This window comes from Lepisma saccharinum, chromosome 6, assembly GCF_977018435.1.
Source record: "Lepisma saccharinum chromosome 6, izLepSacc3.1, whole genome shotgun sequence".
Taxonomy (NCBI): domain Eukaryota; kingdom Metazoa; phylum Arthropoda; class Insecta; order Zygentoma; family Lepismatidae; genus Lepisma; species Lepisma saccharinum.
This window is the reverse complement of record NC_139234.1, coordinates 51,054,887-51,069,683: the sequence shown is the minus strand read 5'-3', so window position 1 is coordinate 51,069,683 and position 14,797 is coordinate 51,054,887. Positions and strand designations below refer to the sequence as shown.

The 14,797-nt window shown below is 36.7% G+C and overlaps 1 protein-coding gene across 16 annotated transcripts in view; it reads right to left on the bottom strand.

Annotated features, from left to right (window-relative positions):
* Dys (Dystrophin) overlaps positions 1-14,797 on the bottom strand; it is a 1,073,030-nt gene that overhangs the window by 388,233 nt on the left and 670,000 nt on the right. The window lies entirely within an intron of this gene.

Sequence of the window (14,797 nt, the reverse complement as noted above, 5' to 3'; positions counted from 1 at the left end):
ATCGCGATATCGTCCATCCGTAGTCTTTTGATCCATAAGAATATACAACTAAATGTAACTTCACATACTATCAATTAATAAAGTGCTCCACCTGTGTATATCTGACTCTCATGCAATGCGTATATTAGAGATTCTCTTATATACATATTGCTAAATAGCCTGGCCATGCATCATAGGGGAACATTTTCTAGTAACACGACAGTTGTGTGAAAGAAGTGTTTCATCAAGAATTTCTAAGCAGGAAGCATAAGAAAACAGGCGAAAATTCATAACTCGAAGGCAGGGTATCAAAGTTTGTGAAACTTAAATTTAAACCGCCATGATAATCTTGATCTTGCATTGGTTTCCTTACAAATAATATACATTTTCGAGGATAATAAATTAGCTCTTGACGTTTTGGAGCTACATTATTTCTTTTACATAATCATACAAGAAATTATGATGACTGGAAAAAGAACAACCTCGTTCCCATTATTCGAACACAGAGTGAAGCGTTTACAAGTTAGAAGGAAAATTAACCATTAAGTAGTTTCCAAGAATAAGACAGGATTTATTAGGGCTAACAGAAATTAATTCTGCTTTCTCAACCAGGTAAATTTAGTGCTACCATAACCTTCCAGGCAGTGGCGTAGCGCAGTTCTCTGCCCCCCTCCCCCCCGCAAGTAAAATGTTGGGGCCTCCCTCAGTGGAAAGAAGAAACATCGAGATGATGCCAGAGTGGAACGGACACACAATAGTCAGCAAACCCCCCAGTTGTAAAATGAATTTTTGTCATCGACTTAGGCTATATATCAGTTTAGTAGTTTGTCGAAACTAAATCAGGGTTGTCTGAATCTCTGATAAATAACTGGATGAAGAAATGAGGAATGTTTTCTCTCACTTCAATGCGGTGGCACAGCTAGGATTCTTTTTTAAGGAGGGTGGAGGCTTCACATAGCCAACTATTTTGTTCGTGATATTTTGTATTTTTTGTTCGAAATGTTTTTCTTATGTAGGTTACATATAATACACATATACTTTAAAAAAATACTGTTTGGGAAATTGTTTAAAGGAAAGTGAACACTCCTTTTTTGGACTTAGAGCTGGATGCACCTTCAGCCCACAAAGCGATCCTCTGGCTATGCCAGGCCAAGATTCAACGTAAGAGACGCTCACATTACGCTTCTGATACTAATAGTGAGTTATATACTCAAGCAAACTTCTCATTTCAGTTACGGGGATTGAACTGGACCTCTAGATTGTCAGTGGTGAGCTAATATCAAAGGGTAAATTGCAATCTGCTGCTAAGAAATAGAGGCGGACTCAAGTCTTGAGAGCCAGAAAATTAAGCAGCGACTGGACTTTATTCACTCAAAATTTGTCACTCGATGAAATGCCGATTGGAGGAATTGGAGCACTTTGAGCACTGCATACGTTGTATACCACTGTATACGTTGTGTACCCTGCGTGGCGAAATTGGGGCTACTGGACCTAAGGACAAAGGGAAAATTGCCCCTGGGCTCAACATCCTGATTTTTTTGGGCCCCTTTGAAGTAAAATGTAATAGGTGTGGACAATGTGGGAAATTTATCTCAGGTCTTATTTCAATCTCATACTGAGGCTTACGGGGCCCCCATGAACATATTTGGTGGTAAGTTACATTTTAAATATCACGTAATATTAATGGTAATAAAAAAGGTCGAAGTTTGTTTGTTTAGGTATATTGTAATAAGGCATCGACCGGTTAAACAACTGAATCTTTCTACTCGATTCACAACTGTACTACACTACACTATACTACATTTACGAAAGCTATGTAGCTATAAAGGAATGAGATGAGAGAAGTTCCACCTATAAGCAAGTAACTGAATTTCGGAGGAGACCCAGAATGTCTAGTTGCCCGGGCCCCTCTGGCTGAGACAACACACCACTGCTTATTATCGCAGACCTGTATAAGAAGGAAAACTGTAAAGACGGAAAATTTTGCTCGGAACCATCATGTTCCGGGATAGACAGGTTTTACTGTATATATATATATATATATATGTATGTATTGTAACTTTTAATCACCAGAGTTAGGTGGTAGAGCAGCCCAAGGCTGAATATTCGCTCTGTACTAAATAAAAAGACTTTTCAATTCAATTCAATTCGATTCAATGTGACGCTCTCTGGCAAGTCTAGCAGCGTACGCCTGGCAGTCAACATGTGGACGCCACAACGAAAGGTGCAGTGTGTGCTATCGTTAGCAGAGTTCAAATTAGTAACCGTGTTCAGCGGCGTGCAAGAATAGAATGGAACGTGGACCCTCCCACACGTAAGTTAAATGGACTTAACCAACAACATAAAATGTATAGTTCTGTAAGCATATATTTTTGTATATCTCTAGCCGGGACACCCTGTATACAATTACAGTTGTAACTGACTGATTGAAATGAAAATTTTGGTTGCATCAGCACTTGGGTTATTTGCACCTCTTACATTATTCGACACCAAACCCCTTACCATAACTGAAACCAATTTGTGTCTCAAGGACTTGAATGTTCTAACCCAGGTTAAATGGTGAGGCTGTAAAGGAGCGCTCAGGACATATAAGGACAAAACACAGGACAATACACAGCACTACAGAGGATTATAATGACTACAGGTCCAGACGCCAAAGCCTCGTTGGCCTGCAACATTGCACTTAACGGCGTGTATTACGTGGAAGTAAGGTTAACATTTTGGTGCCTTTCAAAAAGGTAGCTTCATTACACCCCAGTTATAACTTTGAGGTCAAGTTGTTACGCCTATGTATAATTGAGTAGTAGGGAGTAGTGTAAAAGTATATACAACCAGGACGAGAAAGTATGAACCCCCCTCAGGCAGATTTGCCTACACTTAAAACTTGCTCAACATGCCCATATGAGCTTTTTGCTCAAGTGTGGAACCCCGTCTAATCCAAGATTTTTGTAAAAATACCCTTGGGAAGTTCCTGAGAAAGTATGACCCCCTCAGATTGATTTGCCTACACTTATAAAAGGCACATCTGCCAGATTGTTGTCCATAAATTTGTTAAAAATAAGCCCCTCTTGATATTTTTTTTGGCCACACTTAAAACTAAGCCAAAAATGCTCATAAGAGCCACACCCACACCCACCCACACCCACACATATTTATTTCCGGTCCACTTCCGGTCTATTTTCGGCCATTTCTACCCATTTCTGCCCACTTCCGGTCTATTTTCGGCCATTTCTACCCATTTCTTCCCACTTCCGGTCCACTTCCAGTCTATTTTCGGCCATTTCTACCCATTTCTGCCCACTTCCGGTCCATTTGTGGCCTATTTCTGGTTTATTTATATTGCATCATGTTTTGCAACAAATTATTACCTAATATTATGCAATAAATTATTAGACATGTGTTGTTTTCTGATTGGTTGCTTATGACATAATGTAATGATGAGTTATATTCTGATTGGCTTATTGTTTCAGATGTTTTCAATGCGGTCTGTGCTTAGGCTATATAAAGAGATTTTGCATTGCATATCAGCCAGTATTGTGAGAGTTGTTGAAGAGTAAGGGTGTGTTGTTGCAGTGCTGATCATATTTTTTTAAACACAAAAATATTGCAAATTTATATAAATTGAATTACAAATCTATTTGATTTAATAGACAGAATTTTTGACAACCTGTCATAGGTTTATTAAGTATAGAGTTTTGATTTGAACCCCAAGAAATTTTATATAAATACCAAAGCCAAAAATATTAACACACATACATACATACACACATACACTAAATATACAAAACACACTGCTGAACCCAACTGATATTTTTTATTAAGCATAGAATTTTGATTTGGACCCCAGGAAATCTTATATAATAAACAACAACAAAAATGCCAAATCAAAAATATTGTAATCAATGCAATAAGAATATAACCAGCCCCAATTGGGCCAGGCATCAAAGGAATCGTAATCCAGACAAATGCAGGACTCCCACAAAAATATGCCCTAAATGCCATAGAAAATATAATCTGGAATATTTCACATATAAACATAAAGGTACTTGTTCTGCACAGTCATCAACATTGCCCCCACAACCATCTACATCTGGTCTGAAAAGGAAGCATGAAACATCTGTTAATGCTGGACCGGCAAAGCAGCCACGCTATGAACCCATCCATGGCAGTTTTAACGGCCAATTAAGGGATCACCGGTTTGTATCAGAGCCAAGATGTGACATTAAGAATTTTTTGAAGAGTATAAATCCAGATGTGCAGGCAATTCTAAATGCACAAAATGGCTCTTATAAACTGTCTCTCAAATTGTTTACACAATATAAGAAGCCAAATGGCACAAAATTTACACAGCCCCACATAACAGAAACTGTACCGGTATATTCAAATGCAAATTCAGACAAAATAATAAGCAGTTTGATAGATCAATTGAATATTAAACACTCTGAATTTGCAGCAAAAGAGTCTGGATGGAGCCTATGCGGATCTTCACACAAGTTATATGTTAATATTTCTGAATTCAACCCATTACAAGGATCTACATATTTGCCATTACCTGCCAATATTAAAAACAAACAAGCCGTGGTTAATATAAAAAATAATGATGAGAAATGCTTTTTGTGGTGTATTTTAGCTGCTTTGTATCCAGTTTCAAGGCATCCTGAGCGAATAAGTTATTATAAACAACATGAAAATGATTTTGGTGAAGCAATGGAGGGTTTAGAATATCCAATGTCTGTTCAGAATATTGATAAATTTGAAAAAAAGGCCAGGAATATCAATGGTAAACAATTATCTATTAATGTTTTTATTTGTTCTACTGGCCGTGGCAATTGCTTGATAGCACCTCTCAGAATCAGTACATTTGATGATGATTCTGCTGTACCGATTGATCTGCTCTTAATTGAAGGGGATGATACACACCATTATACTCTGATACAAAATCTTGAAGCTTTAGTCAGAACACAACTAGAGAAATTTAATAGAACATTTAAGTTGTGCCGAAGATGTTTAACTGTATTTGATGGTCAAAAAATGGTAAATGGGGTTCGTGAAAAAAATGCAGAAATTGCTAAAAACAAGTTACTTGAGCATCTGAAATACTGTGGCAACCATAAACCTGTTCATATGGTGATGCCAATGCCAAGTGAAAATGCAAAATTCAAAAAGTTTGAAGCCTTGTTGGAACACCCAGCATATATAGTCTGTGATTTTGAATCAAATCTCAAACATCTTGCATTCTGTAGCCCAGATCCTGATGAATCTTCAATTACACCATACCAGCTACATGAACCTTCTAGTTTTTATTATGTGGTTGTACAGGATGGGGTTGTTAGTAAAGAAGATTTATACATGGGAGCAGATGCCATCAAAAAATTTGCACAAAGAATAGAAAATGAGTGCCGTGACATAGCATATAATGTCTTATTAAAATCAAAACCCATGTTGCCTTTAACAGAGAAACAGATTGAAGATTTCAACAATGCAAAAAAATGCCCGGTATGTGATTCTGAATTTTCAGATGCAAATATCAAAGTGAAACACCATTCTCATACAGATGGTAAATTCTTAATGGCCCTGTGTAATAGCTGTAATATTAAGATCCAGAGACCAAAATTTGTCCCTATATTTTGCCATGGTGCATCCAATTATGATTTTCATCATTTGATCAGGTATGAGTGGTTTGACAAGCAGAATTTAAATATTTTAGCTGAAAATAATGAGAAATATATTGCCATTAGCAAAATAATTAAAGTTAATGGTGTTCCTATTCACTTAAGATTTCTTGATTCATACAGAATTTTATCGGCTAGCCTGGCTACACTGGCCACTCAATTATCTGATGATCAATTCAAAATCACATGTGCTTTGTTTCCAAATCAGGACCTGAAATTAATTAGGCGAAAGGGTGTATATCCATATGATTATGTTACAGATTTTTCTAAATTTGATGAGTGTTCTCTGCCACCAAAACAACAGTTTTACAGCAAAATCAGAGCATCTGGAATCACTGATGATGATTATCACCATGCCCAGTTGATGTGGAACAATTTAAAATGCCAGACATTTGGTGATTATCACAAGGCATATTTAAAACTTGATGTGACCCTCTTAGCTGATATACTGCAGGCATTCAGAAAATCTTCCATGGAAAATTATAAGCTGGATCCAATGTATTTTTACAGTGCTCCGGGCCTAGCATGGTCTTCAATGTTTTTGAACACTAAAATGCAATTGGATCTGATCCAAGATCAAGATATGTATCTGTTTATGGAGCAATGTATAAGAGGAGGCACGGTGCAATGTTCTCAGAGATATGCCAGAGCAAATAACAAATATATTCCCGATTATGTTCCAGCACTGCCATCAAATTATATACTGTATGTAGATGCAAACAGCCTCTATGGTTATGCCATGATGGATAAACTGCCATATGCAGGGCTTGAGTGGGTTGAAAATTTCAATATTGAAGATCTTAAAGATTTTGATGACAGTGAGTATGGCCTGTTCTTAGAGGTTGATCTGACAATTTCTGATGATTTACACAACACATTTTCTGATCTGCCCCCAATTCCCGAAGTTGAGTGCTCACCTGGCTCTAAACAAGGGTTATGTCATATATTACAAAAACCTCCAGTTCCTGATGCATCATGGTGTTCAAGTGACCAAAGTTGGAAAAGTTTTGAGGTTCAGGCACTCAAGATGGTTGAAACCATATATTGATACAAACACAGAGCTTCGAACATCTGCAATGAGCCAATTTGACAAGACCTTGTTTAAATTGATGGTCAATTCAGTGTATGGCAAAACAATTGAATATTGATGTTAAAATAATTACTGACCCCAGCCGGAGCAAAAAATTGATTGCAAAGCCTAATTTCAATTATAGAAGAATTTATGATGAAAATATGGCACTCTTCAAATTGAAAAAAACAAAAATTAAATTTGATAAGCCTATTTATGTAGGGGCTGTGATATTGGAATTGGCCAAATTACACATGTTAAAATTGTATTATAATGTGTTGAAACCTTTTTATGGTGATTGTGTAAAATTGATGTACATGGACACAGATAGTTTTGTTCTTGATATTCAAACAGAAGATGTTTATCAAGATATAGCACAGCCTGAATTGTTTAAATATTTTGATACCAGTGAACATTCAAAAATTCAACACCACAACAAAAAAGTGCCTGGCAAGTTAAAAGATGAGACACTTGGTGATGTTATTGTGGCATTTGCTGGGTTAAGGGCCAAGATGTACAGTTTTGAAACATGTAGTGGCGCTGTTGCCAAAAAGGCCAAGGGCATTGGCAGAGTAATTGTTGACAAAGAGCTTGAATTTGAGGATTACAAAAATTGTCTCAAATCATGTAGCACAATCAGAACATCAGAATCCAGAATTCAGAGTGTGGAACACTTATTGACTAGCAATATTGTAAGAAAAGTGGCTCTGGACCCACATGATGATAAGAGATGTATTTTATCATGTGGCATACATACTCTACCATGGGGGCATTGTGATTTGAAAAATGGCAATCAATGCCCAATTACAGAGCATGATTTGAAATAAATAAACATGCCTATGAACTTATTTGGGTTCAAAAAACAGGCTATTATGGATCTGCCAACACCACAACCCTCTTCTCATATAATATCTAAACTAAGTGCTTTGTTAATTATTCATCTGAACAGCATACTTACAGATGTTGATGATGAAACAGGTAAAACATTGTACATATTTAACAATAATTTAAATCATTACCAATTACCTGTAGGTGGTCAATTGCAATTTATTACAACCCCTGAGGGTAATGTCAAGATTTCAGTAGGGAGAAATATTTATAGAATTAAGCACTCAAACATGATTTCTGGCACTGTTTATACTGTTTCTGCTGGTGACTGCTTATATATTGAGGTCCCTGGATCCTATGACAAGCTTATACCTTTTTTTATAGAATTAAGAATCAGATATTCAATAATAAATAACCACTAAAACAAAAATGCCTAATGATATATTTGGCCATACAAGACATGAAGATCACAGTGATGAGATTCTGATGCTTGATGTCAGAGTCAAGAAATTAAGAAGTGATTTACAAGCTTTACAAACCACACTCAATGCCAGTCTTCAATTAGAAATTACAAATTTACAATCACAATGCATGGACCCTCTTCTTAAAATTGATTCTGAACTCAAATTGCTGCTTCAGAAATATACTGACCTGGCCACATTGGATAATTTGCAAAGTTTAGAAGAAGCTGTAGCAGCTCTTCAAGCCAAATTTAAGACCCAGGCTAACAACTCTGAGCAATTGAAACAACAATTAGAAGAACAGATTAATAATGTCCAGGCACAGCTCCAAACAATTGTCAAAAGCATAAAATCACAAGAAGATTTTGATCTAGTGATTTCCACTCTAAAGGAACAGATTCAATCATTACAGATACCTAATCTGAACCCTCTGAACAATGCCATAGCCGAGGTTAAAGAAAAAATTCAGACACTTGAAAATTTTATGAACAACTTGCCATCTTCTGATGCTTTGAGTGCAATAACTCGGAGTGTTGCCAATATTAAGCTGCAACTTGAAACATATGAAGATTTTGGAAAAATTCAAAGTACCATAACCCATCTTGAGGGTACAATAGCAGCAGTGCAAAGTGATTTGACAAATATACAAGAATCTCTAGAATCCCGCGTGCCCGGTATTGTAGATACCCTTGTTAGTGTCCAGCAACAGATCACAAAACTTGAAAACCTCAACACTGAATCTGAGCTATCACATTTTCATCACTTGATTGATGATATCCAAACAAAGCTTGAAATTTTACAACAATCAACACCCTCTCAGGCAGATATAGCCCTGCTCCAAAATGCTATGCAAAATGTGGCTGATGCTTCTGAATTAAACAATGTAAAATTGGCACTTGAATCTTTGCAAAATACTGTATCAAATCTGCCTACATCACAGGAACTTAAAAATATTAAGAGAGCTGTGAATCGCATATTGAAATCAGAAGATATCAAGAATATCCAGACAGAGATCAAACAACTTACTCAGACAGTGGCCACTCTACCAACTAATCAACATATTAATGAACTGCATGCCCTGTTTGAGGATATCAGAAGACAGGTCCATGATCTTATTGCTCAAAATTCAAAATTGGCAGTTATTGAAAATTTGCAACAAATTGTAGCTAATATCAAGCAACAGCTAGGGACCATGGAATCCAATCAAGCAAATGCTCTGTCTGTTTTTGCCACCCAGCTTCAAGAAATTGTGCAACAATACAAAAAACTTGTTGTGGACATAAAAATCAAGCCAGGCCATGATGATGTTGTTAGGACTATCAATGAGCATCTTGAATCTGTAACAAGCAGATTGCTTACAGCAGAAAAATAAATAACAGGCATAATTGAGAATCCAAAACATACAGTAATTCTTGAATTGTACAGCATCCCCAACAAAGAATATGATTCACCATTTACACCAGGTGGCAAAATATATATGCTGTCCCCTGCACAATTTTATTACCAGTTTTTTGTTGGGGGCACACTAGACCAATGGGGCACACTTAGACCAATCAAGATCAAATATTGGCTTCAACCACAGGCACACCACTACCCACCTTATCAATAACAAATGCTGACAACAAACCAAAAATCTACCAGTGTAGAGTTAGAGGATTTTACAGACCCCAATACATAAGAAACAGCCTATGCTGAAGATGATGGCTCCCTGGAATTTAAAATACAAATAGGGGACAAATTATATTTAGAAAATCCTGTAGTATCAGCTGCTGAACACCCCATAGTTGCAATATTCTTGTTTTCATATTATGTCTAGACAAATTATTGTTGATGAATTACACAGACAAGCCAGACATAATTATAAGAGACTGCCAATAGTTACAAAAGGCATAGATGATTTATGGCAGAGCGACTTGATTGAAATGGCAAGTGGACAACTGAAAAACTTAGACAAAATCAACAAGGGCTACAAGTATCTACTCACTGTAATAGACACATTTTCAAAATTTGCCTGGGCTGTGCCACTCAAATCCAAGACTGGAAAATGTGTTACAGAAGCCATCAGGACAATCATCAATCAGAGTGGAAGATCACCCCGCTATTTGCAAACAGATAATGGCAAAGAATTTTATAATTCTGTGTTCCAACAATTTATTAAAAGCCAGTCAATACAACATTATTCGAGTTACAGTGATCTCAAAGCCTCAATTGTAGAGAGATTCAACAAAACCCTAAAAAATCTTATGTATAAACAATTTACACTTCAAGGTAATTATAAATGGCTTAATATTCTTCCAGAACTTCTACATAAATATAACAACTCGGTTCATTCCACAATCAACATGAAACCATCTGAAGTAACTCCATCTGATGAGCAAAAATTGATCAGGACTGTTTATTATCCTAGATACCAGCCAACAACAAGAAAGGCCAAATACAAGGTGGGTGATCAAGTAAGAATCAGCAAATATAAGCACTTATTCAAAAGAGGCTTTACAAGAAACTGGAGCACTGAATTATTTACAGTGGTTCAAATTAAACCTGGGACCCTTAACACATATATAATAAAAGACCACCGAGGAGAAATTCTCAAAGGCCGGTTCTATGAAGAAGAACTCACCAAAACTAAACAGCCTGACACATATCTCATAGAAAAAATCATCCGCAGAAAAGGCAACAAGTTATTTGTCAAATGGCTAGGACTTCCAGAACACAGCTGGATCGATGCAGACAAAGTGATAATATGAGCACCTGGGATGTTATAAAAAGGCTGCCAGAACCTGAACAGCAGATTAAGAGAAATGGCAAGTTGCTGCCTGAAAATATTAGATGTCTTATTGTTGGGCCATCGGCTTGTGGTAAAACTACACTAATGATTGATAAGTTTTTATTGGCACCCAACTGGTTAGACTGGAAAAACAGGCACTTGTATATCTTCTCTAAGAGCTTGGAACAATTAAAATATCAACAGCTGATGAAACTATATGATGGATTGGATATTGCCACTTTTGAACCAGATGTTAAGCCACTTCATGAATGTCTCGAAAATTCTGTTGTTGTGTTTGATGACATTATACTGGATAATCAAAACAAGGTTAGAAATTTCTTTACACAGGGCCGACACAAAAACATTCATTGTTTCTACCTGGCACAGACTTTTTCTAAAATTCCGAAGCAGCTGATCCGAGACAACAGCAATTTTATATGTGTGTTTCATCAAGATCATACCAACCTCAAACACATACATGATGAATATGTAGGTGGGGACTTGAGCTACAATGATTTTTCCAAGTTTTGCAGTAGGTGCTGGAACCAGGACAGTTATGGGTTTGTCACAATTGATATGACAAGAAAACCCAATAGTGGCAAATACAGAAATAAAATCAACAATTTTCTAGACATTGAAACATATATAAATAACCATGAAAAGGCCAATCATTGATGATCTTAAATTAAGAGATTATCTTGTAAAAAGATTTAAGGGATGGAAATCAGAGAACCGAGGAATTTATGAACAACACAAACAAACAGAACAGCCTATTATTGATGCTATTAGTGAATTAGGTAAAAATATCAAAACTGTTACAGAGCAAAATCAAAATTTGATCACAGAGCTTGTACCTGTAGCTGCAAGGAACATATTAGATTATCCAATCACCCCACTTTCCAGTATTCATACACCTATTCCTGTTGCTCCTCGAAGAATTGAAGCTACTCTGGATCCTATTGAATTGGGTCTTCTTGCTCAAAAATATTTAAGCACACCTAAAGACAACAAAGATGAGGTCTTTGGCTTATATGCTGACACAGAGCGTGATGGTAGCATCATACATAGAATTGGCAATTTCAGAGTAACATTTATGGGAGATGATATAATTGTATATTCAGAATCTCATCTTGGAGAAAAAGGTGGTTTTGTTAAATATCTTGGCACACCTGGATTGTGGGAACTGATGACTAGGAAAAGGCCTGGCAGCTATACAGATCAAGATTATGAACATTACAAAGAAATATTAATAAAATCAGATGCTCTATACCAGAACAATGATCCCACACAAAAAAGAGTCAAGTCTAGCAGTGGAGCAAACTACAACAATTTAATCAAGCCCATATGGTCACAGATCAAGACTGGCAGTGGAATCAAACAATACAACACCCTGCCTAAAGAATTTGTGTGGGTTGATGATGTCAGGAAACTTGTAGATAGGTTATTGGTGATAGCTGGGGAGGAAAATGCTGGCAACCACAATTTTTACAATGAAAAGGTTGGAATTATGGACATGATAAGAACAAAATTGTCTAATGTTATAGTGAATGACACTAAGGGGATTGGATATCTTATAAAAATTATTATTACTCTACCACCTAAATTTTGGAATATTTCTGAGGGTCGGGGGCTTGTTAATGACATTATAAACAAGCTGCCATTTGAACTTCACATTCCAGGCTATCAGTATTGTGGTCCAGGTACAAAATTGGACCATAGATTAAACAGAGGTGATCCTGGTGTTAATCCCCTAGATGCTGCTTGTAGAGACCATGACATAGCATACAACACACATTCTGATCTTGACAAGAGACATGTTGCAGACAAGAAATTAGAAGAGGCTGCATTTGGTAGATTTGTAAGCAAAGATGCTTCTTTAAGTGAAAAAATAGCAGCATTGGGGACCACCATAGCTATGAACACCAAACAAAAACTGGGGTGGGGGCTGTGAATATGCATATAATAAACCTACAATGAAGGCCAAGGGTGTTATGTATCAAATACCTTATGCAGGTCTTAAATCTCTTAAAACTATTGATAGTCTTTTAACCAAAAAGCAGCGCAAGAAAAAAAGCTCTTGTATTGCCAAGGGCCATGGTATGAAATTGTTGCTTTGTACCCCCTAATTAAAAAAATTACAACAATCTAGAAAAAATCTCATGTGGGGGGTTTCATATTTACTATCCCGGCCATCTTAGCAGCACTCGGGGCTGTTGGGAGCTTGGCTGGGGGATCAGCTGCCATAGCAAAAACAGTAATAGATGCCAAGAAAAATAGGGCAGAATTAGATGAATTGAAGCGCCATAACCTGGCCATGGAGAAACAAGGCAAAGGTGTTAAGAGAGCCATGAATAAGTTTAAAAAAAACAAGAGCCGCTTACAAACCAAGATATTGAAGCTAGCTTTAATCAAGCCACTGGGCATCAAAAATTTTAGAGGTGTGTACATGTCTGATTCTTTACCAGAGCAACCACTCAACAAAGAGTGTGGCATTGTTAATTTGGATAAGTACAAAAATCAGGGCACTCACTGGATCTGTTATCTTAAATATTTAAACAATGAGGCATTTGTGTTTGATTCATTTGGAGGTGTTCCACCTGAAAATTTAATAAAATATCTAAAATCAGCTAATCTTTATTACAATAATGCCCGTGCTCAAAACTTCAAAGATGTTAATTGTGGACATTTGTGTTTATCTGTTCTTAGATATATGTCTCAAATAAATAAACCATCAATTGAAAATTTTCAAAAAGCCTTGTGGTATTTAAAACATCATGGGGGTATTCCATCTCACCAGCCAAAATTCAATATTGAAACTCAAATTACATGATGATATAGTGTATCCCAAAACAATAGCATTTTATGGCATGTACTTGATCCCTAATATTACACACCACAACAACACAATTGCAGTAGGGGATCAAAAAATTGTCATCACTCCAGGGCAGTATAATCTGTCCACTCTAAATGCTCAATTACCCAGAGGTATAGTATTAACTCAAAATTCTGTCACTCACAGAGTAGAGATTGTATCTGCTACAGAAACAGTGGATCTGGGTACTATAGGAGAGCTGTTAGGCTTTGAGAACAACACAAAACTTGAACCAGCCATCAAACACACTGCTATTAATATACCTAAATTCTTAGCCATAGAGACTCTAAATATTCACTGTAATGTGGCCGAGGGTATGATCACCAAATCAAATGGCATAGGCACTCACAAACAAACTGGCATCATTGCAACATTCAAACCTAATTCTGAATTTATGGAGCCAATCATCTACACTCCATCCCCAACATTATATTTTCCTGTGTGCCATAATAGAATAGATAACATTGAGTTGATGGTCACTAATGAAAAAGAAGAATTAGTTGATTTTGCTGGAGCCACAACAACTGCAATCATAGAGATTAATATTTAAATAAAAATACATACAAAAAAAATGGAAAATATTGAGAGTTATGAGCTACAATCATTCCCCCAAACAGGAGGACATTTGCAAATTTAAATCAACCCAACACAGAAATTGAGGTTGATCTTGATGTAGGGGATGGCTTTATACACCCCCACAGAGCAGATCTATACATCAAATTTGATGTTGTAAAGCTCGATGGAACAGATTATCCGGCAAATTCAAATATAAGATTGGTAGACAATTTTGTGCCGCATCTGTTCTCTGAAATTGAGATCAGAAAGCATGGTGTTGTTATAAACAGAATAGATTATCCCGGCATTACCTCCACAGCTTTGGCCACACTAAAATTATCCAAAACCGAGGCTTCTTACTACAAAATAGGTGGATTTGAGGCTGGTGATAAAATTATATCTAAGAACCACACAGTGCTGTTCCCTATGCGCCTGTTGCCAGGATTCTTCTCAGATTACAAAGATATTATGTGGAAGGGTGGTTTAAGAATCACATTTAGAAGAACTGCCAATGATAACAATGCTTTGATGAGGTACAGTGCAATAAACTCCACAGGGGAAGCTATGTCTAATACCCTACCTGATGAAGGCAAA